Source organism: Scylla paramamosain, chromosome 13 (genome assembly GCF_035594125.1).
Source record: "Scylla paramamosain isolate STU-SP2022 chromosome 13, ASM3559412v1, whole genome shotgun sequence".
NCBI classification, from domain to species: domain Eukaryota; kingdom Metazoa; phylum Arthropoda; class Malacostraca; order Decapoda; family Portunidae; genus Scylla; species Scylla paramamosain.
The window spans coordinates 19,362,085-19,389,584 of record NC_087163.1 but is presented as its reverse complement, the minus strand read 5'-3'; the positions used below and the strand labels follow the sequence as shown (position 1 = coordinate 19,389,584).

Here is a 27,500-nt window from a genome sequence, read left to right as displayed (position 1 = left end):
AGGAGTAGGAGGAAGAGGAGGAGGAAGAAGAAAAGGAGGAGGAGGAGGAAGAGAAGGAGGATGAGATGGAAGAGGAAGAATTCGGATATGCCTAATAAGTAATTTATGGGAACTTACACACACACACACACACACACACACACACACACACACACACACACACACACACACACACACTGCAGAAAGGCAATATTTCTCACATTACGAATATTTACTTCATGTACGACAATTTACTGCCTTGTACGACACTTTCCCGTGATTTACCGCTTTGTGTGCGTGGGAGACGAATGGGAGGAAAGGAAGAATGGGAGAGAAGTCACGAGGAAGCAATGAGAAATGGAAGAGAAAAAGAGAGACAGACGTGGAATGGAGGAGGAATAGATAGAAGACTGGGAGGCAGTGATGCAGTTATGAAATGTTTGACTGATTAGATAATAGACCTTCCTTAAGTACAATACTCTCTTTGGCTTATCAGTTTCCTGTTTGTACGATGCTTGAGACAAGACGATCTCTGGTAAACCTTCATTGATTTAAAACTATTGCATCCCTGTCCATCCACGTGTCACTCCCTAGACCAACTTTAAATGCAGAGACAGGGAGGAAAAGAAACAGGGAAAGAAGGGAAAAGGAACAGATACATGCATGCCAAGAGACGCCGCCCCTTCACTCCCTCACCCCTCGTCTGCCCCGTTCTCCTCGCCCCACCCCGCCAGGCACCGAGCAACACATGGCCCAGTGCCCGCTAGAAGTCAGATAGTGTGCCACGAAGCCTGCGTCGCTACCCTAGTGCCACACCTCCTCCCAGGCCGAGCAGCTGACGCGGGACACGCCCTGCTCTGTACCTTGGTGTAGGTTGAAGTTATAGAAAATGAGTTTGAATAGAGAGAAAACGTTTGTGATGCGTATGAACGTTTCAGAAAGTAACACGACTTGATGTATGTTAGGGTGTGTTGAGAAAGTTATAGAAAAGGAGGTTCAGTGGTGCAGTGATACATATGATCGTTCGACAGAGAGACAACGTTTGTGATTGTATGAACGTTTAGAAAAGTAACACGCCTTGATCTACCTTAGTGTATGTTGAGAAAGAAAAAGAGAACGGAGGAAAAAAAAAGGGTTCATCAAAGTAACGATACATATGAACGTTCGATAGAAAGAAAACGTTTATGTTGCGTATGAACGTTTAGGAAAGTAACATACTCTGCTGGTCTATATTCTGACGTATGTTCATTAAGAAATGTACAGCTTATCAAGTTCAGTAAACCAACGGTGAGTAAAAGAACGTTCCCAGAAAACGTTCCTGGTGCGAATGAACGTTTAGGAAAGTAAGACGTGATATGTGAACAAGATAGTGAAATATGAAGGAAATTTATAATACTGAGTGCTGTGATTAATCTGATGAATGATATGAGGTGGGCATCAAAGTTGAATTTTGAATCAGTAAAGGTTTATAAATATATATTCAGATGAAGTGATAAGAGAGAGTATCTGCCATATACACACACACGCAAAAAAAAAGGATAAGACTAAAGGAGATAAGAAGTATTATAAACGAAATGGTGAACAATTATATACAAAAAGAACTGGTTTGAACATAAAATCTTCGCTATTATTCTTTATGAAGACACTTGTCAACCAAAAGTGCGACAAACGTTTGCAGATGCCAAGAGTCACACACACACACACACACACACACACACACACACACACACACACACACACACACACACACGAAACAAAACACTCCATTAACCCAACTCACTACTAAATATAAATCAAAATAACACACAAGTAAAAAAAAAAAGAAAAAAAGAAAAGAAAGCTCAGAAGAAGCGACAAGAATCTTAACCCTTCATTTGCAAACTCAAAGAGGTGCAGGTAAACTCATTAACTTGCCTGACTTCCTTCACCCCTTTCCCTTTCCTTATTTATCTTACCCTTCCACCCTTTCCTCTCCTCTTCCCACTCCCTTCTCCGCATCTCTGTAACATTCCCTTCCACTCCCCTCACCACTCCTACCCCCTTTCACTAACTACTCCTCCCCATCTCCACTCCTCTCCCACTCCTCTACTTCTCCTCCACTCCAGCCCAAGCAAGGCAAAGATACCTTACGACACTTTAGCAAACCTCAGACAGAAGAAACATACTCGTAGAAAGTGAACACATCTCTCTCTCTCTCTCTCTCTCTCTCTCTGGTGCCTTTAACAGCTGTAAGTCCAAAGGGAAGTCCACGTGTCTTAAAAAAAGTGTCGGAAACTAATGTGTTGGCACCTGGTGAGTGGCCTCTCTCTCTCTCTCTCTCTCTCTCTCTCTCTCTCTCTCTCTCTCTCTCTCTCTCTCTCTCTCTCTCTGGTCATCTTCATCTGTCGCAGGTCGTCCTTGGGTAAAAAAATAACCCAAGATCGGTATGATGGACAGGGATTTTCAGATGGTCATTTTCCCTTGTGTGGCTTCAGGTCACGAGCTTAGATCCTCTGTTGCTCCTCCCCCTTCCTCTCCCTCTCCTGTGCTACTCTTTTCTCTCTCTCTCTCTCTCTCTCTCTCTCTCTCTCTCTCTCTCTCTCTCTCTCTCTCTCTCTCTCTCTCTCTCTCTCTCTCCACTGGCTAACTCTTACCTCTCTTACCTTCCTTACCTAACTTGACCCTTCATCTGTTTATCGGTTTCTCTCTCTCTCTCTCTCTCTCTCTCTCTCTCTCTCTCTCTCTCTCTCTCTCTCTCTCTCTCTCTCTCTCTCTCTCTCTCTCTCTCTCTCTGACATAATACTCTTCCCCATGCTCTCTTCTCCCTTCTTCCTCCTCCTCCTCCTCCTCCTCCTCCTCCTCCTCCTCCTCCTCCTCCCTTTCCTCTTACTTGCATGTCACGGTTTCAGTTGTGGTGCTGCCAGTAGTGGTGGTGGTGGTGATGGTGGTGGTGATGGTGATGATAGTGACAATGATGGTGATGGTACGCGGTAGTGATTGTGACTGTGGTGAATTGTGGGGCATTTTTTTGATCGATGTGATGATGGTGATGATGGTGATAACGAGGATGATGTGGTGGTGGTGGTGGTGATTGGTGTTGTGGATGGTGAAATGGTGATTGTTGTGGTGTTAATGGTTATGAATGATGGAAATTTTTGTTGCTGGTGATGGTGATGGTTGTGGTAGTGATGTAGAACAGTTGGTGATGGTGATGATGGTGATAGTGGTGACGGTGAAGTGGTGTTGCAAATTATGAGTGTAAATAAACCGAAAGTAACATATAAAAGGTATCATTACATATTATAAAACAGTACCAGCAAAACTGAAAACTCGCGAAAAACTAACACTAATACATAATCAATACAAACACACACACACACACACACACACACACACACACACACACACACACACACACACACACACACACACACACACGGAGAAAATAAAATGAAAATATGAAGCACGTGTAGAGAAGCAACCATCACAAAAAAAAGAAAAAAATAGAGAAAGATAGAAAGAATAATAAAAAAAAAAAAAAACACGTACCAACAAATACCTAACAATTCCAATAAAAATAACTAAAACCACACAAGAAAACAACAACAAAAAAATCATACAACAAAAAAGTGAATAAATAAAATAAATAAATAAATAAATAAATAAATAAATAAATAAATACACAACACCGTCACCACAACAACGAAACAAACACAGAAGCAAGACCCTCTACCTGAAAACCCTCGTTACATTTAAGCCTTGCCGCTGTGACGCGCGGGTGGACGTAACCTTATCACCCCCGTCACGCCTTCGGTACACGTATTACAAACTCACCTGGGGACGGCGCCGCGGCAGGTAACATCTGGCTCACTTGTGCGGAGAGAGAAAACGTGAACTTCAATAACCAATGAAACAGAAAACGAGATTACTGTTTATGTATTTACGCTCCTAAGACGTTGAATACATAAAGTGAAGAAACGTTGAAAGAAAAAGGTAACTTCTTTGTTTTGGTATAGAAAACTGGTTATACTGCAAAAAATACCTTAAAGAAAACAAATTTGTGTGTGTTTTTTTATTGCTTATATGAATGAACTGGAGAAAACATAAGAAAATGGACTGTGTATTTGATTTACGAGTTATGTATGAGTGTGTGCCTTAAAAGTAAATGTGTTTCTGTGTTTCCTTAGAGGTGATAGTGTAAAGACTGCGCTGAAATGATGGAAAACACGTGAAATATATGTGTGTCTTGATTGTTCTGATGAGGCAACAGTTTCAAATAAGGGAAAACTAAGGAAAAGGAAAATAAGCACAAAAAAAGTCGAGAGAAAAGAACGAAGGAAAAAACATTGATTCTTTTCCTTTAACCTTCATTTCCCTTATTATCTCACTGACTTTGTGATCATTCTTCATGTCTAGCCTTCCCTCACTCACCCCCTGCACTTCATAACAAACACTTGAATTAGGAAACCCAAATTTTCCTCCCTCACTTCCCTTCATCCTCCATTCACAAACCATCAACACGTCGCTCCCTTCACCTGTGTCCCCTCACCTGTCTGCGTTGCCTTTCCCTCACATCCTCCTTCCCCTCACCCACCGCCCAGCATCCTCCTCCTCTTCCCCTTCCCCTTCCTCCCCTTCCCCCTTCCCTTGCCTCTTCCCTAATCCTACTCCACCTCCTCCTTGCTCAAGTTCCACATTCTCCGCAACCATTCCTTTTTCATCCTCCTCTTCCACCTCCTCCCCCTCCTCCCGTCCCCTCCTCCACCCACCTTCCCCTCCACCGACTTCCTCCTCCTCCTCCTCCTCCTCCACCGCAGACCACGCATCTTCCCCTCCACGTGCTAACAGGCCAATTTACGTCACCACAGCATCCACCGTCCTTCAGAGTCCTACGCCATCCACTTCTCCTTCACTCTCCTCCATCAATTCCCCATCCACTCGTCCTCCATCCTACTGCTCCATAGACGCTCGCCCTTATCCACTTCAAGGACACGATCCACCGTCCTCCACCTTCCCGGAGACCATCATGGAGGAGGATGAGTGTGACAGTGTCCTCCACGCGCCCGTTCTTCCCCCCACGCCCCCCGCGCAGGAGTCCGAGACGCGCTCAAGAACCTCCAGGAAGTCCTTCAGGGATCGAGCAAGACGAGGCTCCTGGATCAGTAACATTTCGGCGATCACGGGAATAAGTGAGTATCTGAAGGTGCAGGAGAAGGAGGAGGAGGAGGAGGAGGAGGAGGGACACAAAGGCAGAACAAACAGAAGCAGACTTGTTGGTTTTTGTCTGTGCGGGACTGTTATAAGAAATGCACGGAGAGGATTAAATCAGTACAGACGGAGGAGGAGGAGGAGGAGGAGGAGGAGGAGGAGGAGGAGATGGAAGAATAAGAAGAAAGGGAAGGGTCAAGAAAGTGTGTGTGTGTGTGTGTGTGTGTGTGTGTGTGTGTGTGTGTGTGTGTGTGTGTGTGTGTGTGTGTATGTATCTATCTGTACGTGTGTGTATCTATCTGTGTGTGTGCAATCCTTCCAAACAATCCCATTATTTTCCCACCCCAGTGTTTTTACTCACTCCTCCTCACTCAATGACGTAACACCTTTACTCCCTCAAGGCTATCATAGGAATTAAGCTCGCAACCAAACCGAAACCTCTCCAGCATTTTCTACTCTTATTTTAGTGCTGCCAGTCTGTTTTTCCCCGCGTGTTGTCCCCCAGGGCTGGCACGAGGCGTTATGTCATCCCGGGTATAGTTTTCAAGTTTATCTTTAAATCTTTATCACCGTGACACAAAACAGCACGTAGATTCAGACACTCAGACACTCAGACAAAGGCATTCAGGTTGTGGCACGTATGTATATACATAAAGACGAATGCTGCGCAGAAAGATTTTTTTTTTGTCGTGTATAAACATTCATACTTATTTGCATTTGTTTATCGTTTTCTTCATTTCCGTTACTACAAGGTAAAATGTTCCTCTTATCATCACTACTACTACTACTACTACTACTACTACTACTACTACAACTTTTACCAACAACAATAACAACACCAACACTAGTCACAATACTGTAACCTGAACCTATTAAGATGCAATCATAATATTACATTCTAGGAAAAAAAAAATGAGGAAAAGAAAAAAAAGTTAAATCCTGTCACTGCCTTCAATCCATAAAAAAAAAAGAAAATAAAAAAATAAAAACCCAGAAACCAATGTATTTGATTCCACGAGTTGAGAGTAAGAGGGAGTTAGAGAAGTAAATGCTGATTGGGAGAGCAGAGGTGGGTGATCGATGAGTCAGGAGCAGGTAGCAGGGAGGAGCAAGTGAGAGCAGGTGGTAATGAGTATGAGGGGTAGCAGGTGGCAGTGTGGGACAGGTGGTAGTGGGGACAGCAGTGAGGTGGCAGAGGTGGTGGGATGCAGTGAGAGATGTGAGAGGAATTAGGAACGAGTAGATGAGAGGGAGAGTATGGGCGTGGGCAACAGGAAAGAGGAGGAGGTGGAGGAGGAGGAGGAGGGGAATTCCGCCTTACATGTAACCGCTTCACCTCTTCCTGCTGAGTCAATTCCTCCACTCTAAACTGCACAATTCCTTCTTTTCCTTCTACTCCTACGTTTTCTTTAGTATCCCTTCTTTACAACTCCTCTAAACACGCATACACAGACACATACACACATGCACTGACTAGTGGGAAACGAGAAACATGAATACATAGGGGAGGACATGAAAACACGACACCGCATAGTTGGCAACCACATGCGGCTCTCACTCCGTGGAACATTTACGTCACACGGTCCCCAAGGAGTCAACACTTACATTTTAAGCTGCTGTTCATAACATTCCTTCCTCAGATTGATACGCAAGTGCACAAATTGCTGGAGAACTCAGGTGCGGTTGTCCTTAAGTGGTGACAGAGGAAGATGCACAATTTTCCTATTTCCCCGTTGATATTTTCACTTCTTGGCATCTCGCGTAGCTCAGCAGGGATGACCTTGGGACCAGGCGACCGCTCATGACACGTTAGCCCACGTCAGTCTAGCCAAACACATGTGTGGTACCTAACACGCCTTGTCTTCACTTGACGCGATTCGTGGGGAGTGACAGTCCATGTGAGTGAGCACTGTGCATCTCTGAGGAGTGAGGGTGCCTGCTTAAGTCCTCATCTCGTGATCTGAGGCCACGGGTGGGTTAAGTTCAGCCCGTGGAGTTGCCTCACGTTATGTGTAGATAAGAAAAGGGCACCGTTTTCTTTTACTTCCTTTGGAGTGATACATGCAGAGAGGAAGACAAGGCGTAGGAAGTGTTGTAATCTGAGGCTGTGGACACACGCAAAAGCGAAAGCTACAGAGTTGAACAATATTGCGTTTGATTTATTGGAGGGAGGTGCATGATATTTTTACTTTTTTTTTCTTCTATTTGAATAATTCACAGAGAAAAGAAGACAAAACAAAAGAAAAGGAAAGGAGTCTTAAGCTGAGGCTGTGGAAACACGAAAAGTAGGAAAACAAACGGTGGAATACACGTCAAGTGCATTTTCTCATACATCCCTTTGAGGGACACGTGCAGGAGGAAGGACAAGGCAGAAGAAAGCAGTAGAAGGGGATGTCCAACCCACAGTACCGCCAGATGGAGGAAGAGATCACTATGCACCCCCAGAACACCGGCAGAGCGGCAGATGTGGAGCACGGCGCCACGCCACGCCCCAGCGCAAGGATAAAAGGAGGAACACCAAAATTTGATGCGTCCTTCGACTACTCAAACGGTGAGAGTTGCGAATGTATGCCACATAGGAGAGACAGAGAGAGGGCTTGATGGGAAAGAGATCCTAGAGAAATGAATAATAAAAACGTATTGTTGGGAAGGTTCATAAATTTGACATACACAAACAGTGAGAGTAGCAAGTCTATGACGCGTAGGGGAGATAGAGAGGAGTAATGAGAAGAAGACCCTAGAAATATAATCAGCAAGTACAACTAATATTGGAAAGGTTTCTAAGTGTGACATGTTCTTCTTTACAAAACCGGTGTAGCATGTTGATGTAGGCTGTGTGTACGTAGTATGCAGGATAGGGGAAGGTATCGTAGTGGGATGAATGACAGGTGTGTGGGGCTTGTCACGGTTCCTTTGATAGCCAAAGAATCACGGCGGTGTTTCCTGCGTGTGTGAGAGATGTTTTAAAGTGAAAATACAGAAAAAAAAAACGACTTTGGAAGACGAGAGAGAGAGAGAGAGAGAGAGAGAGAGAGAGAGAGAGAGAGAGAGAGAGAGAGAGAGAGAGAGAGAGAGAGAGAGAGAGAGATTCAAAGCAAAGTTACCAACACGCAAAGGGAAACGGACAGGAGAATGGGGCGGGAGTATGTCCTGTCGCTCCTTCGTATACTTTAAGGATATCCAGACCCGCCCCAGCCTGGAGTCCGAGTGGACCCGGCGGGAGAGGAACGGCAGGGCACGGCAGGGCACGGGAGGAGCTGGGAGGAGGCGAGGACACGTCAGACATATTAAAGTAAACTGGAATACTGAAATAACTTTTGTTAGTATGTCTAGCTACTACTACTACTACTACTACTACTACTACTACTACTACTACTACTACTACTACTGTTGTCCGTACGTAATTTCGCTGCATTAAACTCACGAGGAATCCACCAATAAGTCAAAGTTGCTCTCTCTCTCTCTCTCTCTCTCTCTCTCTCTCTCTCTCTCTCTCTCTCTCTCTCTCTCTCTCTCTCTCTCTCTTATAAACACACCAATTAACTGTACACAAACCAGTCATGTCTTCCTCTCACCACCACCACCACCACCACCGCCACCACCACCACCACCACTACCGCCAGAGTCAGTTCCAAGGAAGCCTTTCAGTTCGCCTTAGGTTCCCCTGCCAGAAGGTCGCGGGGGGCAGGGTGGCAAGGGGAGGGGTTGGGAAGATAGGAGAGGTGGTGAGGGTCTGGGGTAGCAAAAAATGGGGGGTGGGGCTGAGGGGGAGACGGTGTGTGGGGCTTCAGTTCAAGTTAAGTGAATGGCGAAGCTTTTTTGTGGTTCTCCTTTTGGTTTGTCATTGTGTGTTTTCTTTTCTTTTTTTTTTTTTTTTACATTCTTTTTTTATTTTGGTATCGTAATCTAATGTTATCTATTTATTCATCTATTTATACTCTCCACGGAAATAGCTTATTATTCCAGTATCTTTCATCAAACATTCATCTCTTTCCCCAACTCACGAACTCGCAACGAAATCACGAAATTATAAAGAAATGATAACGAAATCAACGCATTCCCAGTCTTCATTATACCAAACAGGTAACCGCTCCACTTTCATGGTCACGGAGGACAGGTGGAGCAGATGAATGTGGAGGTTAATCTTTCCTTTCCATCAGACTTCTTCACACCCACGGAACACACCCACGCATTCCCTCCATGTCCCTAATAATTGCTATGGAAGTCACAACGCGTATTTTCATTAGTCACCCCTTAAAGAATATCCATTTTCTTTTAAGGCATGAGAAGAAAACGAGGAGGTTCACAGGCACACGAAAGGTAGTAATTGTTGTTATTCTTCTTCCACGTGAGGCTCGAAAATTAAAGTGGGAGGACTGTAATTGATTTAGTTGATTTTACTTTACTGAGAGAGAGAGAGAGAGAGAGAGAGAGAGAGAGAGAGAGAGAGAGAGAGAGCACAGATAGAAACATACGTGGCATAAGTGAAAAATGCTAAATGAATAGAAAAAAAAATGAAAATAAGGGAAGACAGAGAGATGGAAGAGTAAAACGAACAAAAAAGATGAACGAAAATGATTAAAAGTAGGTGTCAGAATAATTAATCTTTCTCAGTGTATTCCTTTTAATTTCTGCTTCCATCTCTTTCATCTCCACTTGCTTAATCTCTCGTCTCCCTGCACGCCTCTCCACGTCTCCTGTCATTCTCCTCCTCCCTTCACGCCACAGCACGCTGCCTTCACTTCTTCCACACCTTCACTTTCACTTTCCATCCTTCGTAAACTATCCGTCAGTCTATTTCTTTTCAATTATCTCTATTCCTTTCCATCCTTTTCACCATTACCTTACCCTCCCTTCATCTATTTATATTCCATCCATCCATCCATCCCTCCTCTTCTCCTCTCATCCCCTTCCCCTCGTCTTTGTACTTTCTGACATTACCTTAAATATCTTACTTATATCTTCCTATATCTTCTCCGTTTTACTATTTCCCTTCATCCTCCTGATATCTTCCATCCCATCCACGCTCTCGTTCTCCTCTTCCCTTCTCTTCCCTCTTCCCTTACCAGACGGGTTATGGAGCCTTCACATGTACAGCAAGCGTCAATGGTGATTAGCCAGCGGTATCAGAGAGGCATCAGCACTGAGGGACCTAGAGCGCGTGAGATGTGCTTGCTCACCCGTGACTCAAGGGCTGGCGGGCTGGCTGGCTTGCCGGTTGGTTGGCTGGCTGGCGCGCTAGTAGGTTCCACGACCTTCGCTCCGCTGTTGAATGCTTTAGTTCCCCCCTTACATGCAGTCGGTGATAGAAAATAATTGTGGTGTGTGTGTGTGTGTGTGTGTGTGTGTGTGTGTGTGTGTTTGGTTACGTGGTGTAGTGTTGACCGTGGTTAGTGTTTGGATTAGTTCAGTGTTTTTGATCCGTGAAGGGAAGTTCATAACATTTTTTTCTTCTGTGGTGATGCTTTGTACTAATACTACAAAAATTTAGGATCTCTCGTAGTGTTACATGAATGGAATAGACAAGGCAGCCATGTTATTTAGTGTTGAATGTCGTTAGCTTTTTTAGGTTGGTTCAGTGTTTTTGATCCGTAGAGTTCATGAAATGTTTTATTTTCTTATGGTGATGTTGGTTTGTAATAATAGCTACAATGACTTACTCTCCCTCTTAGTGTTAAATGAATGAAATAGTCTCAGCAATTAGGTTACAAGGGGTGAGTCAATAGGGAACTTTGAAATATTAGACCTTATAGAAAGATTAATCGGATTTTTATGGTGATGATTATGGTGATGACAACTACAACAAGGATCTAAGCTCCCTCTTAGCGCTTAATGAATGAAACAGACTCAGCAATCAGGTCATTAGTGTCGAGTCAATAGGGAATTACGAAAGATTAGACAAATTTATAGACGGGGATGATACATGGAACTAAAAAGGCATGCTTTTATACAGTAACAGCCGCGTGTAGGCCTGATGACTTCTTACAGCTTCCATTACTTCCGTGCTCTAAGTTGTTCTATGATAATAATAGTGATAATTATAATGATTTGTAGAGACACCCCACAATAATCTAGCCATCCACTACCCCTCCATTACTTATCAATAGCCCCACACCTCCACTCCATTCCCGACCAGTCTTCTAACACCAATATAATCAAGGATTCCACGGAAGCTGCGCCGCTCATACCTAACCGCGACCTCAATATTACTAGTTTACCGGTAATTAGTCCCAAACTGTGCTTATCTGCGACCGAGCGAGGTGACAGAGAGAGAGAGAGAGAGAGAGAGAGAGAGAGAGAGAGAGAGAGAGAGAGAGAGAGAGAGAGAGAGAGAGAGAGAGAAAGTGGTGGGAAGTAAGGCAAGGTGTAACTGTAATAAAGTGAGAGAAATAGGAATGTGGAAAGAGAAGGAAGTAAGGAAAGAAGGGAGGAAGGAAGGAAGGAAGGAAGGAAGGAAGGAAGGAAGGAAGGGAGGGAGGGAAGGAGGGAGGGAGGGAGGAAGGAAAGAGGAAGGAAAAAAGGAAAAAGAAATGAAGGAAAGAAAAAGGAATGAAAAAAAGATAGGATGGAAACAAAGAAGGAAGGAAGGAAGGAAGGAAGGAAGGGATGAAGGCATGAAGGAACAGAAGGAAGAGGGAATATAAGGATACAAGAACGAAGTAAGAGAGGAAATAAATGTACTGCAATGACTACAAAAAATTAAGGAAGGGAAGCAAGGAAAGGGGAAAGGAAGGAAGACAAGGAAGGGACAAAAGGGAATAAAAAAAGAAAGGAGAAAGGAAAGAAAGACGAATGAAGACACGAAAGAAAAGAAAACGGGAGTATCAGAGGAAACTTTCTGGACAGGAGAGGAAATGGAATGTGATAAGAAAAAAAAAGAGAAAGAGGAGAGGCTTCAAATAATGAAAATGATGGATAGGAGTAATGAGTAGCTGAAAGAAAGAAAAAAAAGAAAAAGAAAAAGAGAGGAAAGAAGGAACAAGAGAGAGAGAGAGAGAGAGAGAGAGAGAGAGAGAGAGAGAGAGAGAGAGAGAGAGAGAGAGAGAGAGAGAGAGAGAGAGAGAGAGAGAGAGAGAGAGAGAGAGAGAGAAACTATAACAAACAGAAACAGAACAAAACGAGAATTTGAGTGAGGGAGAAGAGTTAGAACGAAAAGAGAAAAGAGAAGAGAAGAGAGCAGAGAAGAGAGAGAGAGATAGAGAGGAAGACAGGGAGAGGAAATAAAGAAAGGTAGGAATGAAGGAGGGGAGAGACCAATAACGGAACAGGAAAAAAAGAGGAGATGCAAAAAGAAAGAGAAAAAGGACTAACGTATTGATGGATATAGAGGAAGTGGAGGAGAACAGGACACGAAGAAACGATGTAACGAATAAATCAAGGAAAACATACATGAAGATAACGAAAACAAGATAAATATACCTTTCAAAATTCCAGAATTTAGCTGATTTTCGATAAGAAGTACTAGGAATAAAGTGTTGATATTTTTTGCTACAGTAAGTAAGTTATGAACAAAATTGCATCCCTTTGAAATACGCATAAAATTAGTTGATATTTAACATTAGAAAACAAGAATAATAATAATAACCTAATCTAATTTAACAATCTAATCTAACCTACTCTAATTCAATAAAAAAAGAAACAACAGTATTTTAAGTTACAATACAGGCGAAAAAAAAAAAAAAAACACACACTAAATTTCCCATCACTTAAACACCCGAATATACAAATTTAAATGTAGCAAAGTGGAGAAGAAAACGTAACGAAATAAATATAAAAAAAGTAAACCTCTTCTTACATTCTACTTCTTTGATCAGGTTTACCCGAGGCAAGCTTTTATCTGAGCGTGCCATGAAAACACCTTAAGTCTTCGTTTTCTCTCATGGCGGTGAAAGGCGGAAAAATAGAAGGTGTTTAGATTGATCGGAAAACAGATGTTCCTGACAGAGAGAGAGAGAGAGAGAGAGAGAGAGAGAGAGAGAGAGAGAGAGAGAGAGAGAGAGAGAGAGAGAGAGAGAGAGAGAGAGAGAGCAGCAGCTAAGTGAACGCTTGAGTTATACTTAGTTATAAAAAAAGATGTTGAAAAATCACAAAAAAGAATCGTGCATACCCAGCAGTCTCTCTCTCTCTCTCTCTCTCTCTCTCTCTCTCTCTCTCTCTCTCTCTCTCTCTCTCTCTCTCAGGGGCGGCTATCTACCTTCTCGTGTGCAGGTGCGGCAGACACGGCAAGCCTCCTGCACGCTGGGTTAAGCCGTGACAGTCGTGGTTATGCAAATAATACGCGATTCAATTTCCATGTGATCAGGGAGAAGGAGAGGAGACGTATTTTCCCGAAGAGAGAGAGAGAGAGAGAGAGAGAGAGAGAGAGAGAGAGAGAGAGAGAGAGAGAGAGAGAGAGAGAGAGTAGAAGTAGTAGTAGTAGTAGTAGTGATATTTCTTATATTACAAATGGTGGCAAAGATAGATCATAAAACACACACACACACACACACACACACACACACACACACACACACACACACACACACACACACACACACACACACACACAATCATTATCATCATCATCATCATCCATTATCATCATCATCATCATCATCATCATCATCATCATCATCATATTTTAAAATTCATCTTTGTTCTCTCCGTTTTCTGTATAACGTCCTTTTTACCTTAGATTGTTTTTAATAACAGACAAATATATTTTCAAAACAGTAATACAAAATGTCTCTTCCAGTATTAATGATTTGAAGAAAGAAAGAACGAACGAAAGAAAGAAGGAAAATAAAAAAAGGAAAAAAAAAGAATCTGACCAATTAATCTTTTTCGGTCTGTCTGTCCGTCTGTCAATTTGTCTATCTGTCAATTATTCGCCGTCATGTCTACCTATCTGCGTGTGTCTCTCTGTCTGTCTGTCTGGCGGTGAGTCTTTATTTTACAGCCTGTATGTCTGTTTGTCTGTTTCTTAAGATTATGTGCTTATCTGTCTGCTTGTCAAAGGGTGCATGTGTGTGTGTGTGTGTGTGTGTGTGTGTGTGTGTGTGTGTGTGTGTGTGTGTGTGTGTGTGTGTGTGTGTGTGTGTGTGTGTGTTTACGAGTATTCTCTCTCTCTCTCTCTCTCTCTCTCTCTCTCTCTCTCTCTCTCTCTCTCTCTCTCTCTGTTTCTCTCCGTTCCATCTGTCAGTCAGTCAATCAGTCAGTCAGTCAGGCCGGTTTCCTGTTTGCCCCATTTCCCTGCACCATTCCCTCGCTCCCACTTCCACACTCTCTCTCTCTCTCTCTCTCTCTCTCTCTCTCTCTCTCTCTCTCTCTCTCTCTCTCTCTCTCTCTCTCTCTCTCTCTCTCTCTCGCATAGATGCAGGTGAGCTATTGCATTGTTCCAACACCTTTAACTCTGCTTGCCTTTAAGAACACAATACAATGCTTTATGTTCCCCTTAAACCTAGCATAACATACTCGTAACCTAACCTAACCTAACCTAACATAACATAACATAACCAAACCTAATTTAATTCAAGCTAACTTAATTTAGCCTAACCTAACCTAACCAAACTATGCCTGCCTTTAAGAATATAATACAATTTTTCATGTTCCCCTAAACCTAACTAGACCTGACGTACCCTACCCAAACCTAACCTAAGCTAACCTAACCGAACCTAACCCAACCTACCTTAACCCAATCCAAATACACCTGCTTTTAAGAATGCAATGCAATTTTTCATGGCCCCCTAAACCTAACATAACTTAACCTAACTTAGCATAACTTAACCTAACCCAACGTAACGTAACCTAACCTACCCTAACCTAACCTAACCTACCCTAACCTAACCTAACCTAACGTAACCTAACCTAACCTAACCTAACGTAACCTAACTCTGCCTGCCTTTAAAAACATAATAACAATACAGTCCTTCTTTATCCCCTAAACCTCATCACGTCACGCCAATATTTTAGTAGACAAAAGCAAAAATAGAGAGAGAAAAAAAAGGGAGAAACAGCAATTCCATTTACTTATGCATTTAATATCGCAAGTGCCAAGGGTTTAAATGAATTGGTTTATTTACATTATGTAGCTAAATAAAAGAAAAAAAGGAGGGGAGTTAATTTTTGTATCATATTATTTCTAATGGTACGAGTGAATGTGTGTGTGTGTGTGTGTGTGTGTGTGTGTGTGTGTGTGTGTGTGTTATTTGTATTGTGTTATATGAGGAGGGGGTTTCGGAGGAGAGTGTGTATGAGAGAGAGAGAGAGAGAGAGAGAGAGAGAGAGAGAGAGAGAGAGAGAGAGAGAGAGAGAGAGAGAGAGAGAGAGAGAGAGAGTAAACAAACACAAACTTATCCTTCGACAGATAGACACAAATATAATCTTTAACAAACAGAAGAACAGACACACACTCTTTGAGAGAGAGAGAGAGAGAGAGAGAGAGAGAGAGAGAGAGAGAGAGAGAGAGAGAGAGAGAGAGAGAGAGAGAGAGAGAGAGAGAGAGAGAGAGAGAGAGAGAGAGAGAGAGAGAGAGAGAGAGAGAGAGAGAGAGAGAGAGAGAGAGCGAGGAGGAATATACTGTTAATTATGCACGAAATAATCACACACACAAAAAAAAAAAACGAAAATTGGAGGTAAACAGGTGCAACAACACAATGCACGGGCAAACTGCGGCTCATACCAGGTGAGCATAAATGATTGATGAGCAGGAGGGCAGGTGGCCACGTGCTTACCCTATACCTGTTGCGCTTCTCTCTCTCTCTCTCTCTCTCTCTCTCTCTCTCTCTCTCTCTCTCTCTCTCTCTCTCTCTCGTCACGTGCCCTTTTCTAAACGTAGACGAAAAAAAAAACGTAAAAAAGGGTGAACCGTTAATATTTACAAAACTGCATCGTAAAAGGCTTTCATTTTTGACAATATGTTTTTATTGAGGATATGTGAAATTGTGTATGTGTGTGTGTGTGTGTGTGTGTGTGTGTGTGTGTGTGTGTGTGTGTGTGTGTGTGTGTGTGTGTATGGATGAGTCGCATCATACAGCATGCAGCCATAGAAAGAAGTATGTACATATGAAAGAGAACATATAACTCAATTCATTCCATTTCACTGCAATCAATCTTTTATTTAATACATTGATCTATTTATTTGTCTATTTTTTTCCCAAGAGTCCTCCCTTTAAAACGAAACAAGGAAAACGGTAGGAAGAAGAAAAGAAAATGGATTGCATGTTATCCAAGTTACGCAACATAAAAAAAAGAAAAAAAGAAAAAAAAAATAGACAAAAAGAAAAACGTACGTATATGGATTTTCCCACCAGGTGAAGAGGTGAAAAAACGGAGTGGGGGAAAAATTGAAATAAAAAAAGAGTGAAGTGGAGGAGAACAAAGCGTTATTGGAGGAAGGAGGCAAATAAATGTCCTCTTTGATACCATCCCATGCTGCGCCAGAAGGAATCCAATACTACAATAAAGGCGATTATGTTGAATTTATAGTGTTAACAGAGAGAGAGAGAGAGAGAGAGAGAGAGAGAGAGAGAGAGAGAGAGAGAGAGAGAGAGAGAGAGAGAGAGAAACAAGCCAGATGCATCCAATCAACCATAACACTTAACCTGACTCTCTCTCTCTCTCTCTCTCTCTCTCTCTCTCTCTCTCTCTCTCTCTCTCTCTCTCTCTCTCTCTCTCTCTCTCTCTCTCTCTCAGGAAAGGCCTAAAAAGAATACAAAAAATATACGTAACCAGTGACCCAAACAGTCTAGGACACACACACACACACACACACACACACACACACACACACACACACACACACACACACACACACACACACACACACACACGGTTCAAGGTCACAAGTCAGCAGGAATCAAGTGCTAAAATATATGAGAAACTTCACTCCTTTCATTTTCTTTCGTTCAGTTTGAATCTAATGTTAGTTTTTTCCATTAATTATATGTTATTAGCTTGTTTTTCTCATTTACTCATAGATCGAGGCATGTGAGAGAGAGAGAGAGAGAGAGAGAGAGAGAGAGAGAGAGAGAGAGAGAGAGAGAGAGAGAGAGAGAGAGTGACCAAAGCGTTACAAAGCCAGACGATCAATACGTTTGTGCATAGTGGTGGTGGTGGTGTCAAACTGGCGCTGTACGCTCTCTCTCTCTCTCTCTCTCTCTCTCTCTCTCTCTCTCTCTCTCTCTCAGGTAAATGGCAGGTTAATTATTTTCATTGGTACATTGTTTTCCTTTTTTCCTCCCCATCTAATGTTTGTGTGGTTTTGATTTTCTCTTTTTTCCCTCCTGAGTTTATTTTCCCTCTGCTCTATGTGGGCCCAGGTTGCCATTATTCATGAGTTTTTTTTTTCTTTGGTCTGAAAATTGTTGACCTCTAACCTGTCTCTCTCTCTCTCTCTCTCTCTCTCTCTCTCTCTCTCTCTCTCTCTCTCTCTCTCTCTCTCTCTCTCTCTCTCTCTCTGACACCACGCCCAACTTTTCACCCAGTCGCGCCACGCCTCTCTCTCTCTCTCTCTCTCTCTCTCTCTCTCTCTCTCTCTCTCTCTCTCTCTCTCTCTCTTTGTCTGAGCTTTTTACTTGATCTCTTCCCTCTTGCTTTTCCACAACTTGCTTTCCCTACCAACTCCTCCCTCCCTCTCTCTCTCTCTCTCTCTCTCTCTCTCTCTCTCTCTCTCTCTCTCTCTCTCTCTCTCTCTCTCTCTCTCTCTCTCTCTCTCTCTCTCTCACCACGGCTATTGCCACTATCATTCTCACATCTCCATTTCCATCTTCCCTATTCCGCTTTCATTCCTAAATTCCTTCGTCGTTTTCTTTCTGTCTCGCCTCTATTCCTTCCTTCCACATCCTTACCTTACCTTATCCCTCAGTCCACACCCTCCTCTTTCACTCCTCTTACGCGCGCCTTCTCTCATCCATACAGTCTTCACTATACATATGCTAACACTCAGCAGGGGATCCGGTACCATAATAAACTTGTTTTCTTTTACTTCCACGCGTTCTTCTTACCTCCTACTGGGTATACGCCTTTTGATATTCGACCTGTATGTACGCCCTCTGGTGAAGGTTCCGTGCACTTCATTTGTCTCTGTCGGTGCGTGATATGTGTATTTCGTTATCAAGGTGTTTTGTAAAAGTGTTCGGTTCTGTGTTTAAAGGGAATGTTTGTGGTGGTATTATCGGATTTATGAGTGTATGTTCCTGTCATCGGTTTTAGAGCTTTATTGGTGCTCGGGTTATGATCAGAGTTATAGGATACACTCAGTACTCAGGCTGTTAGTGTCGCGTCAAAAGGGAGGTTAACAAAGGATTAGACATATTTATTATGGTTGGGGTGATCGGTGGAAATAAGCAGATTTTATACAGGGACTGCCACGTGTAGGCCTGCTGGCTTCTTGCACTTTCCTTGTTTTCCTGTGTTCTTGGGTTCTGGTGGTTGAGTTGCAAAGTTAAGTATTCCCTGGATTATGAACTTGTATAAACTCTTTTGGTTACGAACTTGTGTAGTCCTCAGGTTACGAACATATCTGCTGCTGGAGTTACGAAAGTCCTCTGTTATTTGGCTCACATTACTGCTTCTCGATATCCTTTTACCATAAGAACCTGTAGATAGTTCACACATTATCTGCATGTCACTTTTACCTGCTCTGTTCAGTTCTACACTTAAAACGTTGCTCACGCTTCAAGAGGTCAGTTTTGGCGGCTGTAAATGGTTTATTCCCTTGAAACTCGATTCACCCCGCTGTTCTTTGATTTGCCATTTATTCATTCCACCTGCGTGTTCGTGCGTTGCGTCCCGGTTCGTGATTGACGGGGACGCGGGACGGAAGGTCGTGAGAGGGAGGGAGAGGGATGGAAAGGGAGGGAGTGAGGAAGCTGCCATAGACATACTCCTACTTCAGGGCGATTCCGGGGGTTTTGGAATGGAGTGAAGCGTATGATCTAGAGTCTAGACAGCCATATATACATTCCTTGTTCACTCCTACTTCAGCTCCCATGGTGATTTAGGGGAATTTTTTGAGTTGCAAATTAAGACGAATGAGTGACAGCCACAAACACACTCAACACCACTTTTTATCAAGCTCCAGGTAATTCCGGGGGATTTTTGGAGTTAAGGAATGAGGCGAGTGAGTGAATCAGCTATAAATACATTCCTACTCAACTCATTCTCCAACTCAAGGCGGTTTCCGGTGAGATGTGGAATTAAAAAGAGAGACGAGCGAGTGACAGCCAAAACAAACTCAAAGCCAATCTTCATCCAATTCCAGGTGATTTCAAGCAATATTTAGAGTTAAGGAGTGAGGCGAGTGAGTGAGACCCAAAAAGACACTCCTAAATCACTCCTATTTTAACTCCAAGGGCGATTTCAGGCAATGTTTAGAGTTTAGTTGCCACAAAGACGCTCCTATATCACTTCAACAACTCTACAGAAATTTCGGGAGACAGTAGCGGAGTGAGGCGAAAGAGTAAATATTCCACAAGCATACTCCCACGTCACTTCTCTAGCTGCAAAGGCGATTTTTGGTGATTTTTCCCCTCGCATTTCCTTCCTTGCTCTCTCTCTCTCTCTCTCTCTCTCTCTCTCTCTCTCTCTCTCTCTCTCTGTGCTGACGGCGAGGCGGCAGTGCACGGGCGGAGTTTGCCTCTTTCCCCAAACTTGCAAACCCAATCTGCTCTAAATCCGAGTCCCTGCAAGGTCAGGAAAATGGCACGCGGCGTAAAGCTTCCCCCGAGGCGACATACACTCATGGTAACGTGTGGGAAGTACCTGAGTATAGCAGGGGGAATGTACGAGTGAGCGTGGTGTTCCGGGTGACGCAGCGCCCGTGTATCGGATAGATGGCCACGCAAGGAAGGATACAGAAAGGAAGGGATGTATTTCAGAGTGTGAGATGCATTGGTATAAGTAAAGGGGAGAAATTATTGTTCTTTTTGAAATTATGGCGTGAGGACTGAGGGTTCTTATTGGTGAACGGTCTGTCACTGCTGGGAGTTATGTGATGAGTTATTATTTGGTGTTTCGGTTCTTGGTTCAATGGTTCATGCGCTGCTGTGACTTGTGGTATCTGTTCTTACTCGGGTTGCTTTTCTCTCTCACTATGGTGCACTTTAATATGTATACATGTAATTTTTTATATATAACGTTTATTTACCTATCCCAGTAGCTGACAGGAACATTTATCATACATATGTGAAGGAAAATGTGAAACAATTCAAGAGTTTTGCTATTAAACACTATAGGCTCTCTTCAGGAATACTTTAAAAAACCATTAAGAAGATGCGGTTCTCATATATACTTTTCCTTTGTGGAATACAAAACTCCTATCAAACTATCAGCATAACCAGGAAAACACCTTCAAACTTACAATAATCCCCACTACGGCAAGTTACGTAAACGCAGTCGTGACAGGACACAGAAGCCTTTGAGAATGCAGTTCATGTTGCCTACGTTACATTACTACAAGTTAGAATGTGGTCCCAGTTCCCTGCATTATATCAGGTTTCCTTGTGTAGTGATGATAAGACAACATTCTGTCAATCGGGCAAGGGTAAGGGAGTATTTGGGGCCGTGAGTCATTGTCCTATATTCAGAAACGCTTCGTCCTCTCACCACGACTATTTTCAAAGGCCACAGAGATGATTAGCCGCTTTTTTAAGAGTGTTTCTTCTGTTATGATGAAATCTTGTTAACCTACCATGACTATTTTCAAAGGCCACTGAGATAATTAGCCGCTTTTTCAAGAATGTCTCTTCTGTTATGATGAAGAAATCTTGTAACCTGTCACTGGAAACGCAAAAACACTTAAAAACCCGTGAAACTTCAACTAGAGCCTTTTGAATGGGTGGAAGTGCAACCAGAAGTGTTTCAGAAGATGGTCCATAGTTCCTGGTGTTCTGGCGGCGCTACCAGGCTCTGTGGATCTTGCCTCCCAATCTTGATGGTGTTTGTGTATTTGCACGCGCCCCTCGCTTAAGTCAAGAGCAAACGTAACCTCTGTATGTCTCTGTCTGGTTGATTCTCTCTCTCTCTCTCTCTCTCTCTCTCTCTCTCTCTCTCTCTCTCTCTCTCTCTCTCTCTCTCTCTCTCTCTCTCTCTCTCTCTCCTGTAATTCCCCTGAAGACAGGATACATTTGAAATTCTAAGCTGCTCGCCTCTCCCTCCTGTGTAGCTTATTTTCATAGATATGCTGCTGAGAGAGAGAGAGAGAGAGAGAGAGAGAGAGAGAGAGAGAGAGAGAGAGAGAGAGAGAGAGAGAGAGAGAGAGAGAGAGAGAGAGAGAGAGAGAGAGAGAGAGAGAGAGAGAAAATATCTTACGCACGCAGGTACAGATATAAATGAACGCAAACAAAGGACCACTAAAAATGTCCCGCGGAGGAGGAGGAGGAGGAGGAGGAGGAGGAGGAGGAGGAGGAGGAGGAGGAGGAGGAAGATGCAGCCTAAGTGAGAGGAAAAGTAGGGCGATATAAAGAGGTAAGAAGGAGACGCAGGAGGAAGAGAAGGAGGAGGAAGAAGGAAGAGGAGGAGGAGGAGGAGGAGGAGGAGGAGGAGGAGGAGGAGGAGGAGGAGGAGGAGGAGGAGGAGGAGAAGGAGGAGGAGGAGAAGAAGAAGGAGAAGGAGAAGGAGGAGGAGGAGGAGGAGGAGGAGGAGGAGGAGGAGGAGGGTTAGAAGAGGTGGAGGACAGGAAGTGGATATTTGTTTGACATTTCCAATTTTTACGTCGCGAGGCGCCAAATATTCTTCGGGACTCGCTTGGGGAAATGGGGACTGCCTAAGTAAGCGACCTGGATTGAGAGAGAGAGAGAGAGAGAGAGAGAGAGAGAGAGAGAGAGAGAGAGAGAGAGAGAGAGAGAGAGAGAGAGAGAGAGAGAGAGAGAGAGAGAGAGAGAGATCCTCCTCCCTCCCCAGTAGGTATGATTTATCTATCTTTTCTTTTTTTCTTTTTTCCTTCATCTTGAAGTGGTTGATGCATGACTCCTGAGGGAGAGGCTTCCTTCTGCTCCACCGAGATGACATGGGGAAGACTCTCTCTCTCTCTCTCTCTCTCTCTCTCTCTCTCTCTCTCTCTCTCTCTCTCTCTCTCTCTCTCTCTCTCTCTCTCTCTCTCTCTCTCTCTGATGTGCTTTTCTTGACCACTCTTGTTTCGTAAATTTGTACATTTTTCTTCTTTAATGCAAGTTTTTTTTTATACAATTCTTCATTTCCTTGTAAGTTAAAATCTGTTTTTTTGATTCCCTTCGTTTTCTCAAAACTGCATTTATTAAATCTTACGTACCTATTTAAATTTCATACATCATCTTACTCGTACTTTTCTCTTTCTCTCTCTTTTTCTCTTTTTTTCTCTCTTTTCTCCTCGTCTCTTCCTTGCTCCTGTATCTCCACTTTCCTCTCTCAAGTCCTTCCTTCATTCTCCTTCTCTTTTACAGCCACTCCTCTCAATTTCTCTCCTCGTGCAATTATTTCGTCTTTCACTTATTCTCTCTCTCTCTCTCTCTCTCTCTCTCTCTCTCTCTCTCTCTCTCTCTCTCTCTCTCTCTCTCTCTCTCTCTCTCTCTCTCTCTCTCTCTCTCCATCGCCTTCATGTGCACCTCCTCCTCTTCCATTCCTTGTATCATCAAAGGCTTAGGTTAATTCCGTTACCCCTGAATGTGAGATGGGGGAAGGGACACGAGTATGGGAGTCTGAGTCTTATGGAGGAGAGGAGTCAGGTTGTGTTTTGTGTTCTTAACTTGCCCATTGCTCTCAGCTGGGGACGAGAACCGCTTAGCCTTCAAAACTACGGGAACGGGTAGGCTTAGAGTACTGGTGAGAGAGGGAGAGGGAGAGGGAGAGAGGAGGAGTGGGAGGGGAGTGGTATAGAGCATATGAGTACTTTCCAAACATTAATAACTTGAGTCTTGCCATACTTTCTCTCTCTCTCTCTCTCTCTCTCTCTCTCTCTCTCTCTCTCTCTCTCTCTCTCTCTCTCTCTCTCTCTCTCTCTCTCTCGTGACCCGTGAATTAGTGTTATTGGCCGATATGTCTTGGAAAAACGTGGCGGTGACGTGTGGACGCCCTGCGGGGTGCCAGCTTTACGATCCAAATTTTGCGCACATTTCAGGGAGAGAGAGAGAGAGAGAGAGAGAGAGAGAGAGAGAGAGAGAGAGAGAGAGAGAGAGAGAGAGAGAGAGAGAGAGAGAGAGAGAGAGAGAGAGAGAGAGGTGTTTTATGTATCTGTTGTGTCATCTCTTACTGATATTTTTTTATTATGAACATTGCTACTGTTACTTCACCTTATTACTATGTCTTTTTATCTTCCTCTTTCCTATATTCCTCCTCCTCCTACTACTACTAATACTACTTCTATCATCTAATCTCAATAATATAACTAATTTCTTGTTTCTCTTTACAGGTAAGTGTAATTAATGGTCCTGCGAGAAGAGCCAGAGTGCCAGAGTGCCGCGGGGAGGAGGCAGGTAAGTGTTGCGAACTTGAAGTGGCACCTGAGTAAACACACGCAACTCGGAACACCTTTAGGGGAGGAGGAGGAGGAGGAGGAGGAGGAGGAGGAGGAGGAGGAGGAGGAGGAGGAGGAGGAGGAATACAAAGGAATACAAAGGAAAGCCAAACAGCAACAAACCTTTTTGGTCCTTGCAAGGCTGTTTGGTAACTACTTCTAACTAGCTACAGTGAAGAGAGACAGGACAGCATAGCAGAAGGCTCCTCCCCACCCACCACTCCCTCCAGCTTGCGCTGGCATGGAAATAGTTGGGAAAAGTACCATGCAGTATGGAAAAACTGACATGGAAATTTTCATAGGAAAGGATGAAAGGAAGTTCTACTATTCACCCTACGGTGAACTCTATACGCCTATCTGAAAGTTAATACAAGTTATATTAAAACTGTTGAATAAGAGTTTAAATAGTGAATTTAGTAATTATTCGGACAAGAAGAGAGCTTGTTGGGGATTTGCTTTTAAATATTTGTCTATTTTATTTTTGAATGATTCAATAGTATTGCTGTTTACAATTTCGGCAGGAAGTTTATTCCATATATTTACTATACGATTAAAGAAGAAATGTTTTGCCTCGTGGGATTTAAAACGTTTGGGTATAATCTTGAATCCATTATTTCTTGTTAGGTTAGAATGATCAATGGTAAAATAATTATGTGCATCAATGTTACTATATCCTTTGAAAATTTTGAACACTTCAATTAGGTCTCCTCTTATCCTGCGCTTTGTTAAACTAAATAGGTTTAGTTCTTCCAGTCGTTCCTCATACGGCTTATTGCGCAATCTTGGAATCATCTTTGTGACTCTGCGCTGTATCTTTTCTAGTTTTTCAATGTCTTTTTTGTAGTATGGTGACCAGAACTGTACACAGTATTCTAGATGAGGGCGCACCAGTGAGTTATATAAGGCAAGTATAACCTTTTCTGATTTAAATTCAAAGGTTCTTCCAATGAACCCTACTAATTTATTTGCCGTCTTTACTGTTTCTGTGCAGTGTTGACTCGGCTTTAGGTCGTTTGACACAACGACACCAAGATCTTTTTCTTTATCAGCACTTGACAGTGGCATGTTATTCATTACATATCTCGCCCTGAACATTGTTGCTTCCGATATGTAGAATTTTACACTTTTCTATATTGAATCTCATCTGCCATTTTTCTGCCCAGCTTGTTAGTTTATTGAGGTCACACTGCAGTTCCTGCCATTGTGACACAGACCGTAACTCTACTTGTTATTTTGGTGTCGTCTGCAAATTTATTTATTTTGCAGTTTATCCCTTCATCAATATCATTTATGTACATTATGAAGAGTACTGGTCCTAATACAGAGCCTTGAGGAACGCCGCTATTTACCTTATGCCACTCTGACTCTTTTCCATTTATTACAACACGCTGTTTTCTGTCAGAGAGCCAGTCTCTCAGCCATTTCAGGGTGTTTCCGGCAATGCCGTGAGCTTTTACTTTACTGATGAGTCTCTTATGAGGAACAGTGTCGAAAGCTTTCTGGAAATCAAGGTAGATAATATCAACAGCTTTTGTCTCGTCATACGAGTTAAATACTTCATAAAAGAAGTCTAGTAAGTTTGTTAAGCAGGAGCGCTTGGTTCTGAAACCGTGTTGCGAATCCTTTATGATTTTATTTTCTTCTAAATATTTAACAATTTTATCTCTAATTATTGTTTCCATCAGCTTACACACTACTGAAGTGAGACTGATCGGCCTGTAATTGGCTGGGAGAGATTTATTTCCTTTTTTAAAGATTGGCCGTGACATTTGCTAGTTTCCATTCGTGGGGAACTTTACCCGCTAGCAAAGTTTTATTGAATAAAATTGTAAGCGGTTTCACGAGCTCATTTCTTGCTTCTTTAAGAAGCCTGGGTGATATCTTGTCTGGCCCGGGTGTTTTGTTTACGTTCATGCTCTTTGTGACTGAGAGGATTTCACTTTCTGTGATGGTGAAGTCTGGCAGCGTGGTGCCTCGTGACTGAGGCGTGGGGGTCGGCAGACTGCCCTGAACATCCTCAGTCGTGAAGACGGTTGAGAAGTACTCGTTCAGGGTATTCGCCATGTCTGTTTCGCTTGTTATTTGTTTACCATTTTCTGTTATTAATGGACCAATCGTTGATGTTACGACCCTTTTTGCTTTTACATAACTGTAAAATTCTTTTGGGTTCGTTTTACATGAGTTCGCGATCTGAGCTTCGACAGATTTTTTGCTGCATTTGATCAGCTTTTTAGTTTTTCTACGTAATCTGTCATGCTCTAGTTTATCATCATTATTTTGTGTTAGTATGTATTTGTGGTACGCATTTTTCTTAGCCAGAAGGCAGCATCTAATTTCATTGTTCCACCATTTCGGTTTGGTGTTTTTTACCTTCCGTCTGTTTCGTTGCGGTACACACAAAAACGTAGTTTCATTTAACTTTTTAGCAAAGACTTCCCATGCGTTGTTTATGTCTGGTGTTTCCAGCAGTTCATTCCAGTCTATGGATGCAAGCTGCATGCGAAGTCTCTCAAAGTTAGCACGCCGATAGTCTGGCACTTTTTCTTTACTTTCGCTTACTTTAGCTTTGTCAAAATTTATGGTGAAAAGTAAGCTACGATGATCGCTGGAACTCAGTTCTGGTCCAATTTTTAGGTCTTTTACTGACTCTTCAACCAGTTGTTAAAACAATATCTAGGATATTGTTACCTCTCTCGTCGGATGCATGACGTGCTGGTGGAGGGAGCTTTCAAGGATACTCCCGTAGAGATGCTGGCCTGCGTGAGCCGTCAGTGGTTCACCCCACCTCGTGACTGGAAGATTAAAGTCCCCCATAATTATGCAATTATTAACGCAGCAAATGTCCGCGATAAGGTCATAAAGTTTTTTCGTCTGTAGCGGGTGACTGGGCTGGAGGGCGATAGACGAGACCTAATTGTTATTTTACGAGATTTATTTTCTAACTGGATGAAAGTGACGTCCTATAATTGCAATGGTTGGGATCGGAAGTAAAACGAGGATGAAGATTACTTTTTACGTAAAACATAACACCGCCTCCCGCACGGTGAGTTCTCTCGCAGCTAAAAATGGTGTAGCCAGGGAGTGAGTACTCAGCTAAGTAATCCCTGCTTGATGAATTTATCCACGTTTCCGTGACGCCGTTTATGATGTCGTAGTTTTCAAGATAAATAAGAGCTTGCAGCTCATTTAATTTATTCCGTAAACTACGGGCATTGAAGTAAACAAGCTCTGATCTTGTCTGAACCTGTGGATGAAATATTTAAGTTAGTGCTTACGACCGCTGGTCCTGTTGCTGGCGCGCGTGCGTTTTTTGATCTGTGGAGACAAACTTTTTCATGGATTAGTCTGCCCATCCTGGCTGCTCCCACAGAGTTCAGATGAAGGCCGTCTCTCTGAAAGAGTCTGTGTCTCATTATAAAAATCGTTCCACATGTTAAGATACTCCACGTTTTCCTGTTGGCAGAGAGTCCTTTAATCTGTTATTTATACTGAACGCAATGTTGTAGAACCTTGCGTTCGCGTTGATCCTCGGGAGAATGCCTGAAATTATAATATTATTTGATTTAGTCTTGTACTTGCGAATCATTTCCTTGTATTTCGCCATCAGTTCTTCTGATCGGGACCGCTGGACGTCATTTGTGCCTGCGTGGATAACATAAAGGGTGTTAGTTGTGGCGTCCTTGGTCGTGTCCTCGATGGCAGCAGTGATGTTCCCTAGGGAGGCTCCAGGAAGGCAGTACCTCCTCCTGCGAGACGGGACTCTTCCACAAAATTCCACCAGCTGTCCTCGGACGATCGAATCCCCCACAAGCCTGGTCTCTTCCGGTTCATCTATCTGTTCAGTCAGGATAGAAAAACGGTTATA

The 27,500-nt window shown here is 43.0% G+C and overlaps 2 long non-coding RNA genes across 2 annotated transcripts; both read left to right on the top strand.

Annotated features, from left to right (window-relative positions):
• The first annotated feature begins 379 nt into the window (after positions 1–379).
• LOC135106461 (uncharacterized) lies at positions 380–23,668 on the top strand. The gene is made up of 3 exons (XR_010271319.1): positions 380–848; positions 4,146–5,147; positions 23,531–23,668. It is a non-coding gene; the product is annotated as an uncharacterized LOC135106461 (long non-coding RNA).
• On the top strand, positions 6,963–7,533 carry LOC135106460 (uncharacterized). The gene is made up of 2 exons (XR_010271318.1): positions 6,963–7,064; positions 7,387–7,533. It is a non-coding gene; the product is annotated as an uncharacterized LOC135106460 (long non-coding RNA).
• Positions 23,669–27,500: the final 3,832 nt, after the last annotated feature.